The 13,689-nt window shown below is 42.5% G+C and overlaps 1 long non-coding RNA gene across 1 annotated transcript in view; it reads left to right on the forward strand.

The window, feature by feature from the left end:
• Positions 1-12,851, forward strand: part of LOC143766565 (uncharacterized) — a 73,940-nt gene extending 61,089 nt beyond the window's left edge. Inside the window, exons 2-3 of the long non-coding RNA XR_013213598.1 lie at positions 10,987-11,056; positions 12,766-12,851. This is a non-coding gene — a long non-coding RNA (uncharacterized LOC143766565). The remainder of the gene's footprint in view (positions 1-10,986; positions 11,057-12,765) is intronic.
• The last annotated feature ends 838 nt before the right edge of the window (positions 12,852-13,689 follow it).

The following is a 13,689-nucleotide window of genomic DNA, read 5'->3' on the forward strand; positions in this document are numbered from 1 at the left end:
TTCTTTTTTTTACACACAAATATGGTTCCCAGGGCCTGGAGGAGAGTCTCCTCTCCTCCACCCCGGGTAGCAACCGCACATTATCCGCTTACTTCCCGCATCGTGGGCACAGCCACATGCGGGAAGTAAGCGGATCAATGCATTTCTATGTGTGCAGAATTGCAGCGATTCTGCACAAAGAAGTGACATGCTGCGGGTTGTAAACCGCTGCGTTTCTGCGCGGTTTTTCCCACAGCATGTGCATAGCGGTTTGCGGTTTCCATAGGGTTTCCATGTAAATGTAAACCCAATGGAAACTGCTGCGGACCCGCAGTGTCAAAATCGCTGCGGATCCGCGGTAAAACCCGCAAAGTGTGAACATGGCCTTAATGTGTGAAAGTCGTTCATTAATTATCCCCTCCCTTGTGTATGACTGCTCACGTAAGGTGGATGATTGCTATCTAGCGCCCGACTTAGCCATCAGCACGTAACACACAAACAGCGTCTAATTGCTGTGACCACCAGTGCGGCACCCTGCACTTTCACAGCACTTTCCTGACCCAAGCCTGGGTGGTTAGTGGCGTCCGCCAGTGTGGTACCGCACGCACTCTCGTGCATCTTTATTATTATTATTATTTCTTTCACTCTGACACCCCAGTTGCGGTGTCGAGCGCAAGAGGTCTATATGAACTCAAATCCTGTGTCTTGGGATTGAGTTCTGAGACTCCTTGCTTGCGCTCTTGGTGCAGTACCGCGGCCCTGTGACGCAACAGGGTTCGCTTCCTTCACACAGGGTGAAGTTAACCCATGTGTGTATCCACATTGTACTGCCATATAGTCCGTCATTACTTGGCAGCAGGTTCCATCTCTGCACGGTGGACCCCGGGCTGCGAACGCACCTTACTCTATCTTTCTTATTATTTGGTGCGTTCCGCTAGCCCTAACAAAGGGTTGATCTTATTTTAATGTATAAATATATGAGGGGACAGTACAGAGACCTTGCCAATGACCTTTTTACTCATAGACCTTTTTACTCATAGACCTCAGACGGGGACAAGGGGCATCCTCTACGTCTGGAGGAAAGAAGGTTTAAGCATAGTCAGACGCAGATTCTTTCCTGTAAGAGCAGTGAGACTATGGAACACGTATGATGTTGTAATGAGTGATTCATTACTAAAATTTAAGAGGGAATGGATGCCTTTCTTGAAAAGTATAATGTTACAGGTTATATACACTAGTTTCCTTGATAGGGTGTTGATCCAGGGAACCAGACTGATTGCCGTATGTGGAGTCAGGAAGGCATTTTTTTCCCCAATGCGGAGCTTACTGTTTGCCACGTGGGTTTTTTTTGCCTTCCTCTGGATCAACATGTTAGGGCCTGTTAGGTTAGGCTATGGGTTGAACAAGATGGACTTAAAGTCTTCCTTCAACCTTATTAACTATGTTACTATGTAGTTAGCAGTATGCCGTAGTGATCAGTAGGTTGCAGTCACCAGTACGTTATGCCCAGTTCATGCTTTTGGAGTCAAGAACCCGTAAGTTAGGCGGGCTTTCATCTCAGCAGAAATGCCAAACATGTGGATGCTATATGTGGTTTAGGTACACTGTGGAGCTCAGAAGGGAGGGGGCATTTGGATTTGAGAGCGAAGAATTTGCTGAATTTCTTTTGGTGGGTGAGGAGTCATTTGGTTTTTCCAGAGCTTTTGTGCTACCAGTGATATGGAAGCCCTTTATATTTCCGTTAACAGATGATGGACCTGAGTGGGGACTTGCTCTTTTGTGGATTGAGTTGAAGCTTTTATTGGGAACATTTTACATAACATTTGGGATCACATTTATCCGGTGCACTATGCTGTCCACTTACTTTGGGGTTTCCATCTAAATTTTCTGAGTGACATGATTCAGATGAAACCCCCTAGGGATCCATTCACTATAATGAGGCAGCAGAGTTACTCTGGACTCTGTCTGGCCTCTGTTCAGCGGTGTCCTTCTTTTTAGAAGTGCTTTTTGGAATAACAACTTATTCCTTCATCAGGTTTGGCTCCCCCTGTGTTAGGCCAGTCTCACACATCCAGATAATTCCGGTACCGGAGAAAATTTTCCCGGAGTTATCCGTGTCCGTGTGCTCGCGTATGCCGTCCGTGTGCTGTCCGTGTGCGGGCCGTGTGTCCGTTTTTTACATCCGTGTGCTGTCCGTGTGCATACGTATCACACACAAAGGTTTTCAGGTCCATATGAGGGGTTAAGGCCTAATTAAAGGCATTGAACTTGCAAAGGTGTAATCCATTAGTGCAGATGTTGGAACTTTAGTTCCTATAAATGTAAGCACAATTACATATCAGCTTTGGGGTGTGTAGTAGGACTCCTTAGGTGTCACAAACATGTCTACTGACAATGAGGCGTTGGTGTGGTTGGCATGGATTGTTTCACGTCGCTTTGGTGTTCGCAACCATATGCTTGAAGAGGATCCACAGCTCCAAAAGAGGCTATGGGTTCACCCTCTACTGTTGCTACGTGGGGCATTTGGTCATTTTCATAAATTATATCATGAACTTCGCAGATACCCGGTGAAGTTTGTGGCATTTTGTCACCTTTCCATTCCCGGCTTTGACAACCTACTTCATGTTTTGCGGCCTTACCTTCTCAGACAAGCCACCTGCATGAGACTCAGCATTTCTCCGGAGGAGCGTTTGTTAGTAACCTTGAGGTAATTTGTAAGCCCAAATAATGAATATTGGCCCCAATAACGTGCAAGGAATCCTAATGGGTTGTGTTTCTATCTCTAGTGAGCAATGTTCCAGGTCACTAGGTTAGACAATTAACATAATGGTTAATTTTAATCATGTCTTGTTTATCAATTGACATACAAATGAAGCCAAAAACAGTTTGGTTATCATTTTAAACTAATAATAAAATAGTAGGGCCCACAAACAAAATCGAAACATGGTCACTTTTTGAAATGCTCTTTTGAAGTTACCCCTATGTGGTGCATTAATGGGTGTGTTTTTTATTTGCTAAAACATGTATTTGATGTTTCTATGTGCCTTTTAAAATTCACTATGTGTACCTTTTATCAAAATATCTACATAATAAACAATTGATGGCGAGTATTTTACATCAAAAATATGGTTTTGTTAAAGGGAACCTGTCACCACGTTTTTGGAAGATGGGATAAAAATAGCGTTAAATAGGGGCAGAGGTGGGCGTTACATTAGTGTGTGTGTTATGCGTTTATTACCCACCTAAGTTGCCGAAATACCTTTGCAAAGTCTCCGTTTTCGCCTGTCAATCAGGCTGGTCTGGTCAGATGGGCGTGGTGTCTTCCCCCAGATCTTGCTTAGTTTTCCGTTGGTGGCGTAGTGGTGTGCGCATGCCCAAGGTCCCGAATCCTCTGCCAGGGGATTTAAAAGAGCGCGGTGTTCGTTATTGCATTGGTGATCGGTGGGCGCGGCCATCTTCCTTTGGCCGCGCGTGCGCAGAAGCGGCGCTCTGCTGGCCGCGGCATCAGGAAAATGGCCGCGGGATGCCGCGCGTGCGCAGATGGATATCGCGGCGGCCATTTTCCTGAAGCCGCGGCCAGCAGAGCGCCGCGGCCAGCAGAGCGCCGCTTCTGCGCACGCGCAGCCAAAGGAAGATGGCCGCGCCCACCGATCACCAATGCAATAACGAACACCGCGCTCTTTTAAATCCCCTGGCAGAGGATTCGGGACCTTGGGCATGCGCACACCACTACGCCACCAACGGAAAACTAAGCAAGATCTGGGGGAAGACACCACGCCCATCTGACCAGACCAGCCTGATTGACAGGCGAAAACGGAGACTTTGCAAAGGTATTTCGGCAACTTAGGTGGGTAATAAATGCATAACACACACACTAATGTAACGCCCACCTCTGCCCCTATTTAACGCTATTTTTATCCCATCTTCCAAAAACGTGGTGACAGGTTCCCTTTAACAGATTCCTGGCTACTGGACACTCATATTCTTCACTTCATTTTGAGTTCCTTCTTGGCACATCAACCATATCCGGGATTGTGCGGTCAACCTGTGATGTGATTTGGGACAAGCTCAAGAGTCGCCTCATGCCTCAACCAAACACACAAGACTGGCTGCGGATTTCCCAGGGTTTCATGGAAGCCACTGAGTTTCCAAACTGCATTGGTGCCCTGGATGATAAACACATTCGTGTTAAAAAGCCGCCAAACTCTGGTTCCCGTTTTTTTAATTATAAAAAATATTTTTCTGTTGTGCTCCTGGCTGTAGCTGACAGCAACTACTGTTTTGTTCTTGCTGACATTGGGGCATATGGGAGTGCCTCTGATGCTCGCATCTTTAGAGCTTCAAGATTAGCTCGGCGACTTGCTGAGACTAATCTAAATCTTCCACAACCATGTGTGCTTCCTGGTGCATCAGGCCCACCTGCACCATTTATCATGGTTGCTGATGAGGGTTTTGCACTCTCAAGGCACGTTATGAGACCCTTTCCACGTCGAGGTTTGGATAACCGGAGAAGAATTTTTAACACTCGACTGATGAAAACCCGGCGATTGGTTGAGTGTGCTTTTGGAATCTTGACTTCAAGATGGCGTATATTTGAAACCCAAATCCAAATGCATCCCCAAAATGTACAGGCAGTCATAAAGGCAACTGTTTTGCATAATTTCTGCAGACAACAAGAACCAGCCTTGGATGATGTTGATGATGTGAGAGTGGTTAATGTGGCATTATCAGAGGATAGAGACCATGCTCCACGAGTATCTCAGTCTGCCCTTATAGTGAGGAATATTTTTGCAGATTATTTTTTAACACCAGAGGGTAGTGTGCAATGGCAAATGGAGGAGCACAACTAATGTTACCCTTTTTTTTTTGTTTGTTTTAATAAACATTTTTTTTTATATTTATGTCAAAATTTGTTAGGGTCTCGCAAGGCAATGAGGACCCTTGACGTGGGTTGCGAGCTTACATTTGATGTGGGTAACTGATACACGTGTGTGTCTAAAACCCATTGCTACCCATTACAAATAACTAATACCTCATTCTAATGTGTTTACTGTGGTTGTCCGAAATATCCCATGTCTGAAAGTATTGATTTGGTCACATAATTGTGTACTACAAACAAACAACTAAGACCCGCCCTCATTGAGTGTGATTTTGAAGAAGAGTGTGTGACCGTTAGATCATGTTATTCAGACATACTGTAATCTAAATGTACATTTACAAAGCTACTTTGCCATGGAAAATAGATCAACGCAGTTGAGTCTTTGAGAGGCCGCATCTTTAAAAACCTCACTGAGAGTCACTGTAGCTGCGTGCATCCCCACCGTCTCATCCTTTACCATTATTTTGAAGCCATGATGGATTATTAATTACACCATCCTACTGCTTAACCTTTTTTTTTTGTTGTTGAGAAAAATGTGTTTCACATTATGATTATGCTCATATCAATAAAGTAGTGTGCAAATTACATATACATTCAAAACTAAACAAGACATATTAACACTTGAACAATGTGTTTTATTTTTCAGCAAACACATTTAGTCAGCCAATTGTGTCTGACAAATCAAGCTAGCTTTAACAACAAAAATCAAACAAAACAGAGTTATGTTCCTTCTAAATCCACAAAGTCACCATGACTGGAGAAAGATTCATCTGTGGTATTTTCTGCGCTGACACGTTCAGGGCTGCTTGAGGGTGTGGGCATTTGTCCTGTAGTCACTGTGGGCTGGCATGTGGTTGTTTGAGGTGGTTCAGTGTGCAAAACTGATGCTGTTCCTGATGTAGATGGGGTATAAGGTTGCGTTTGGTCTGTCTCTTTCAAAAATGTGGCATCATCACTTTGTGGTTGAAGTAAAGTAGGTTGTGACTGGCCAATCTGGCTCACACATGATTGGGAACTATTATAGGGCTCACCTCTTGCCATACGGTTTGGCGGAACAAATTGTGTGACCATAGGTGTCTGTTGCCTTGATGGCATATTGTAGGGCTGTGGAATTGCAAAATGAGCACCACTACTATCACCCACAGACATGCTGGAGGACAGGGATTCGGAATGTTGGCTGTAGGTGTGGCTTGGAACAGACCTTTGCCAATATTGCTGAGTTGTGGCACGGGCATGAGGCACAGAGGTAGGAGCAGACATTTGCCAATATTGATGGCTACTGGCACGTGAATGAGGCACAGAAGTCTCATCAGACATTTGCCAATATTGCTGGCTACTGGCACAGGACAGAGGCACAGAGGTAGGATCGGACATTTGTCCGTATTGCTGGCTACTGCCATGTGAATGGGGCACAGAGGTAGGATCGGACATTTGTCCGTATTGCTGGCTACTGCCATGTGAATGGGGCACCACAGAGGTAGGATCGGACATTTGTCCGTATTGCTGGCTACTGCCACGTGAATGGGGCACAGAGGTAGGATCGGACATTTGTCCGTATTGCTGGCTACTGCCATGTGAATGGGGCACCACAGAGGTAGGATCGGACATTTGTCCGTATTGCTGGCTACTGCCACGTGAATGGGGCACAGAGGTAGGATCGGACATTTGTCCATAATCATGGGTGTAGCTATGGGCAGGAGGAAACCAAACTGGAGCAGACCTTTGGGGATAACGAGGTCTTACAGCAGGAGGTGGAAGCATGGACGAGGGTGCAGGCCTTTCCTGTGTTTGTTGGGTACCTACATTTTGGTCATTTGTTATATTGGTAACAGATGGCATCTATTTGATGTTGGGCAGCTCGCCATTGTTCAATGGGCCCTAGCACCTGGTTGGGTTCCTGCTCTTCTTGGCTTGCAGCAATGAGGGTCAAGGTTGCAGCACGTACTCGTTCCTGCCGTCCATCAGGAACTTTGCCAAGGCAAGGAGACAGTGAGCGACAAAACCTATCTACAGCAGTTTCTGGTGTCATGGAATTGAGTATGGATAAAACTCTAGCATCAATGAGCTCGGGCAGCATACGTGGCTGTTCCTGTCACCTAGTTCGCCTATCTCGGAGAGTGTGTGTTAGATACATAGGTAGATTTGCTGTTGATGCTGCCTGTGGTGCTGGGGCTGCTGTTTGAGAAGAGCTTGGGGCTGTTGTTTGTGAAGTGCTTGGGGCTGTTGAGAAGTGCTTGGGGCTGCTGTTTGTGAAGTGCTTGGGGCTGTTGTTTGTGAAGTGCTTGGGGCTGTTGTTTGTGAAGTGCTTGGGGCTGCTGTTTGTGTGTTTCCAGGACCAGCATCAGTGGAGGTTTCAGCAGCATCAGACACCTGCTCATCAGGCTGTGTTGTGGGTGTCGGGTCTGCTGGGGCTTCGGTCTCCGATGCCGAGGTACATGGCAGTGATGTGGCTGTTGGCGAGTCATCCGAGTCATCAAGGTTGTCATCAGTCCTATTAGCAAATAACATTAACAGTTTAGTTCACAATGCTAACCAAATTTTAAACAACTTTTGTTAAATATATATTTTTTAAACACTTTAGGATTATTTTTTAACATGTTTGTATTTTGTAATGAAACATAAATATGATGATTATTATAAGCACAAATGTACTTGGGAAAAATAACTATGGGTAAAATCTGTCCCAGAATTTTGTAACATGGTGAAGCTTTGTAAATGTGTTAAAATACAGTGTAGTTATTTGAATATAAAGAGTTGATTAATCCATTTCCATGAAAAAGGCAAGAATTTGATGTATTAAAATCCAATAACCTTTATTGAAACAAATCCATAAAATAGATAGTTCTTAGTGTTCAGCTGCAGACTAAGAACACGTTTGTGTTTGAAACGCGTACAGCGAAGGCTGGTATGTGATACTATGCCTAAACAACTATTGGTATCGACTATTTTATGGATTTGTTTCAATAAAGGTTATTGGATTTTAATACATGAAATTCTTGCCTTTTTCATGGAAATGGATTAATCAACTCTTTGGACTTCTACCACGTCCTGGGCTGGACGTTTTCCCTGCTCGGATGTTTGTATCACTTGTGGATCCCTGTTGTGTGATCATACAAATTAAAACCAAAAAAAAAAAGGTATTTTAATATGTTTGGTCAATCATACACAGTCACACTTACTGATTTATCTCCATGATTGGGCGAAGAAAGGCTAAGTTGCGGTAGTAAACATATTTCCTCTTTTTTGTTGCACCTGCTGTGGAGGGTAGGGGATTAAATTCCCGCCTAAATTGGTCCCTGGCTGAGCGCCATCACCGTTGAACCAAATCAACTGTAGGAAAAGTAGAGACACAACAAGTCACATTCCCACAAATAACAACATATTCCTTAAACAACACAATGTGTTCATCTATGTTCTAGTTTCAAAGTATTATGCTTGTGATCATCATGCCTGGCTGTAAACTAATTTTAGAAAAAATTAAAACAAACATTTCTGAGTAATAATTGTGTGACCATTTTGCACCATGTTGTAATGTTTACAAGTAAGATCTAAATAGCATGAGTACTGTTATGAACGCTTGCCCAAAACATAGGCTGCATGACTGTGTCTGTGTCTAACAACACAAACATTAACACAAGTTGCATTGGCCATTAGACATATGTAAGGGCTTGCCTTGTGTGAATAATTGTGGATGATGGCATTAATTAAGTGGAAACATTTGTTTTCAATCAGTCACACACACAAACTGTGGTGTGGCCAGCAAGACATGTTAAAATCAAACACTACATTTTTAAATAAATCCTGGTTTTGTTATGACAAAAACAGTCAGCACATGTTGATCCTTACATGTTCAACATTATATTTTCACATAAATTTAAACATCTAAAAAAGGAAGAGAGACTTTAAGGGCCTGACTTTTAGCATATAGTCCAACGGTCAATTTCAAAATCTGACCCCATAAAACATTGTAAAGCATAAGAGAAAATAATGTTAGACATCAATGGAGATATGCTTGAATACAGTTCACTTTGCCAAATCTCATGTACCAGGTTTTTGAACAGCAGGGAATTGTGTGCCAAAAATGTAGGTTGTGAACATGCCAGACAACTAGGCCTTCAGTTACCTAGGTATTCTTTAGTATTTTCAAACATGACAAAAACATTTTTAAAAAACAAAATATACACACAAAACCTAAAATGCTGACACAAACACACACTGCATTTTTTAACAATTCTAAACAAGCATGCTTCATGCGAAAATAATCAATCAAACACAGGGAACATACTGGAAAGTAGTAAGAATCTTGTAAAGTGTATATGATAAGGTCCATGTAAATATAAATATTAAGAACACATAAGCCCAATGGTTATGATGTTAAGACATGGACCCTAACATATATAATGCACAATATGAATTTTGGTCATATGTTTCTCTGAAATTTATGTTTAATACAACAAGGAACACCTATGGGGTAACTTACCAAACTTTGCCTGCTTTGCGGGTGAATATGTGGACCAACCACGTCTGGGGTACAGCTGCGCAGCTACAGCAAACCAAGCCCGTTCAATCGCCAGCCTGTCACGGTATCCTTCGCATCGTGTGTCCCATAATTCCGGATGTTGCTCCATCAAAGTAATTAGCTTCTCTGTGTCCACACGAGGGGGCATAATATTAGGCAGTCAGCAGTCTGAAGATGCCAGCACTCTGATAAGTTGACAACTTCACCTCAGAGGCTAAAATGATGTCTAGACTTATGTTTAGCTTTGTCCCAATCAATGTCTAGACACCTGTCTGGTAATTGCTACATTTGCTTCAAATGTTAACCCTAAAATTTGGAAAACGCACATGGACAGCACACGGACGTCATCCGTGTGCGGTACGTGAGCTAACTCAAGAAGAAAAGTAGCCACCCATGAAAACTGCACACCACCAATAAATAATGAAAAAAGGAACGGCTTTATTAATAAACAATGTTAAAAACAGTATAAAAACATGAGAAATACACATATCCACCCTTAGGTCTGCTCGTAATGCATCCCATATATAAAGGTACAAATATAAATGTCTATCATAACAAACAACCACCTGGCATACGCAAATAATGCAATACTAGAAAAAAAAAATATATATATTGCAATATAATGCTGAGTATCAAAAAAAGACACTATTGCTAGCTATCAGGGAAGAAAGTAAATAGCCAAGGACCTACTACCCTGAAAGGGAGAACACAGTGGACCCTGTGCCCACGAAGATGTAAACCTGAATCCTATCAAGAAGGGCCCCAGAAACAATATAAAGCGGCCAGCGATGTAAACAAATACTCACAAAAGTGACAGTGCTGAGGGTCCTGACTCAGTCAGAGCACAAGCTAGATGAAAGAGTGTCCCAAGATGGGCCAGCAGGCAAGTAAAGAGGCCTAAGCAGCCGGTGGTGAGAGCTAGACCGCTGGGTGGAAGGACCCAACGTGTGTCGCGGTATCCAAAGACCGCTTCGTCAGGGGAAGTGTGCGGTACGTGTTTACAATCACCCATTGACTTTAATGGGTCCGTGTGATCCGTGCGCTCCCACGAACACTGACATGTCTCCGTGTTTGGCACATGGACACACGGTTCGCAAAAAAATCAATGACATCTGCACAGAAGCATTGATTTTAATGTGTCTACGTGTGTCAGTGTCTCCGGTACGTGAGGAAACTGTCACCTCACGTACCGGAGCCACTGACGTGTGAAACAGGCCTTAGAAGGCTTTGGGACTCACGTACAAGCCGACGCCTAAGGAAAAGAAGCTAAGTATAAGTACTTTTATTCCACTGCTACCGGCAAGGTGTCTCTGACAGTCTTGGAATAACCCGCACCCGCACCTTTGATACAGGTACCGAACGTTTATTTTAGAAGTCCTGCCAATAGATTTGTCCACCGTACGTGGATGCTTCACAACCTGGAGGAACGTTTATTGCTTCTAGCATATCTTGGTTTATTACATCACTAAGCTCTCTCAATATTGCCCTTTGGAAACTTTCTGGGTTATAAATACATATTTTATAAGAGGGTTTCAATACACCCAAGACATCTTACAGTACCTTGACAGGTTGCATTTATACTAATTACCCCTTTCCCCTCTCACTTTAGTTTGAGGCTACACACCTTGATTTGAATCTCTTCATTGTCAAACATCACAAAGCTTTCTCTCATCTAACAGGTAATCAATATCATTTTGGTGTCTAACCCATGCATTTTGTTTTATAGGGCAAGTATTGTGCTCTTTTTTCAATATCTCCCTAATTGGTTTAGGGCTATACTTGCAGCTGACCTGATGCACTTACATTAGCGCCGCTACACATTGAATCCATTTTATTTCTACATTCAGTAGAAATTGTGGGACAAATTCTGGTGCAATTTTTACCCATTTCCCAGTGTGAAAATGTAAAACTCGGGGCTAACACACAATCTTGGTGGTAAAAGTGTAAATTTTTTTCTCTTCACTTCTTCACAATGGTATAAAACTTTGTGTCACACCTGTGGTGTCAATATAATCACTGCACCCCTAGATGAATTAATTGAGATGTTTAATGGTAAAATGGGGTCACTTATGGGGGGTCTACTCTTCTGGCACATCAGGGGCTCTGTCAATGTAATATGGCACCCTCAAACAAGTGCAGCAAAACCTGCACTGTAATATGGCGCTCTTCCTTCTGAGCTTTGCACTGTGCCTCAACAGTAAGTTTTCAACCACATATGGGGTATCGCTGAACTCAGGAAAAATTGAGTAACAAACTTTGGGGTCTGTTTTCTCCTTTTGCCCTCATGAAAATACAAAATTTGCAGCTAAAAATTATTTTTGTGGGAAAATGTGATTTTTTTCTTTTTTCACGGTTTAACGTTATAAACTTTTGTGAAGCACCTGTGGGTTTAAAGTGCTCAATACACATCTAAATAATTTCCATAAGGGGTCCATTTTCCAAAACGGTGTCACTTGTGGGGCGTTTTTACTGTTTAGGTACATCAGGGGCTCTCCAAACGTGACATGTGTCCGCTAATGATTCCATCAAATTTTACATTCAACAAGTCAAATGGCCACAAGAAACAAAGTGGAGAGAAAAGATTAGGTTGTTGTTATTTTTGTTGTTATTGGGCAAGGGGGTGTTTGCTATAGGGGTAGACATGCCGGAGTACAATGTAGGATGGAATTAAATCGGAAACATTTGGTGCAGCTGTGTAATATGTAACCCAGGTCGGAGCCCCAACAATAAGAATGGTCTTAAGGCATTTAAAGAAGTGGAAAGCAGATATTGCCGTAATACAGGAAACACATTGGAGAAATGAAGACATTTTCAAAATTAAAAAATTGTGGGTGGGGAGGTTTACGGATCTGAAGGAGAGGGGAGAAAATCAGGAGCGTTAATATTGTTGCACAAAAAGTTTCCACACAAAGTCAAACAGGTAGAGCGCGATATAGAAGAGTGATACATAATGTTAAATTAGAAGTGAATGAAGGGGAAGAGTGTAATTAATGTCTATGCACCTAATTCGGACCAAAAACCTTTTTTTTTTTTCTTTTGAGCAATTGGATACTACAGTTGTGCTCAAAAGTTTACAAACCCCGACAGAATTTTTGCTTTCTTGGCCTTTTTTTTCAGAGAATATGAATGATAACACCAAAGCTTTTTCTCCACTCATGGTTAGTGGTTGGGTGAAGCCATTTATTGTCAAACTATTGTGTTTTCTCTCTTTAAATCATAATGACAACCCAAAACAACGAAATGACCCTGATCAAATGTTTACATACCCTGGTGATTTTGGCCTGATAACATGCGCAGAAGTGGACACAAATGGGTTTGAATGGCTACTAAAAGTAACATCCTCACCTGTGACCTGTTTGCTTGTAATTATTGTGTGTGCACATTAAAGCGGAGTGAGTTTTGGACGCGGAGGAGAGGATGTGGCGCACGGAGGGGAAATGGCTGTCGAAGACAAGCCGGAAGATGATCATGGAAATCGCAGCGGCAGTCGTCTAAAGATCTTTCTACCCAAGAAGCTGCTCGAATGTCTACCAGAATGTTCAAGCTTACGAAAAGAAAGCATCGTTGGAACACGAGCGAGAATTCATGTTGCTGACCGTCCTTTTGGATTTCTTTTTAATATTATGTGATTCCTCCATTGATAGAGCATTCTTCAGGTTTATGTTTTGCCGTTTTTATACAATAAAAACTTTTACATAAAAAATAATTATTTTTGCATCACTTTATTCTGACAGCTATAACTTTTTAATTTTTCCGCTGATGATGCGGTATGGGGGATTGTTTTTTGTGGGACAAGATGATGTTTTCAGCGGTACCACGTTTATTTATATCCGTCTCTTTGATAGTGTGTTATTACACTTTTTGTTCGGCGGTATGATGATAAAGCATTTTTTTTAAACTTTTTTTTATGGCGTTCACTAAAGGGGTTAACTAGTGGGACAGTTTTCTAGGTCGGTTCGTTACGGATGAGGCAATACTAAATGTGTACATTTATTGTGTAGATTTTTTTTATTTAAATATTTAGTGATTGAATAAATACTGATTAAAAATTTTTGCAATTATTTACATTTTTTATTTATTTCTTAGTTTACACTGTGTCTCACTATGAGACACTCATTTTGTGCAGGCTGATCGCTTCTATAACATGCAGAGCTGCATGCTATAGAAGCTTTCAGCACTGCACGGAGTTGCACACTGACCAGAGAGACTTCCTGGTCATCACTGCACATGACCGGAAGTCTCTCAGCAGTAGAGACCCGGATGTCATCATGATGACATCGGGTCTCCATGGCAGCAATCGGGACCCAGCATC

This window comes from Ranitomeya variabilis, chromosome 4 (genome assembly GCF_051348905.1).
Source record: "Ranitomeya variabilis isolate aRanVar5 chromosome 4, aRanVar5.hap1, whole genome shotgun sequence".
In the NCBI taxonomy this organism is placed as follows: Eukaryota; Metazoa; Chordata; class Amphibia; order Anura; family Dendrobatidae; genus Ranitomeya; species Ranitomeya variabilis.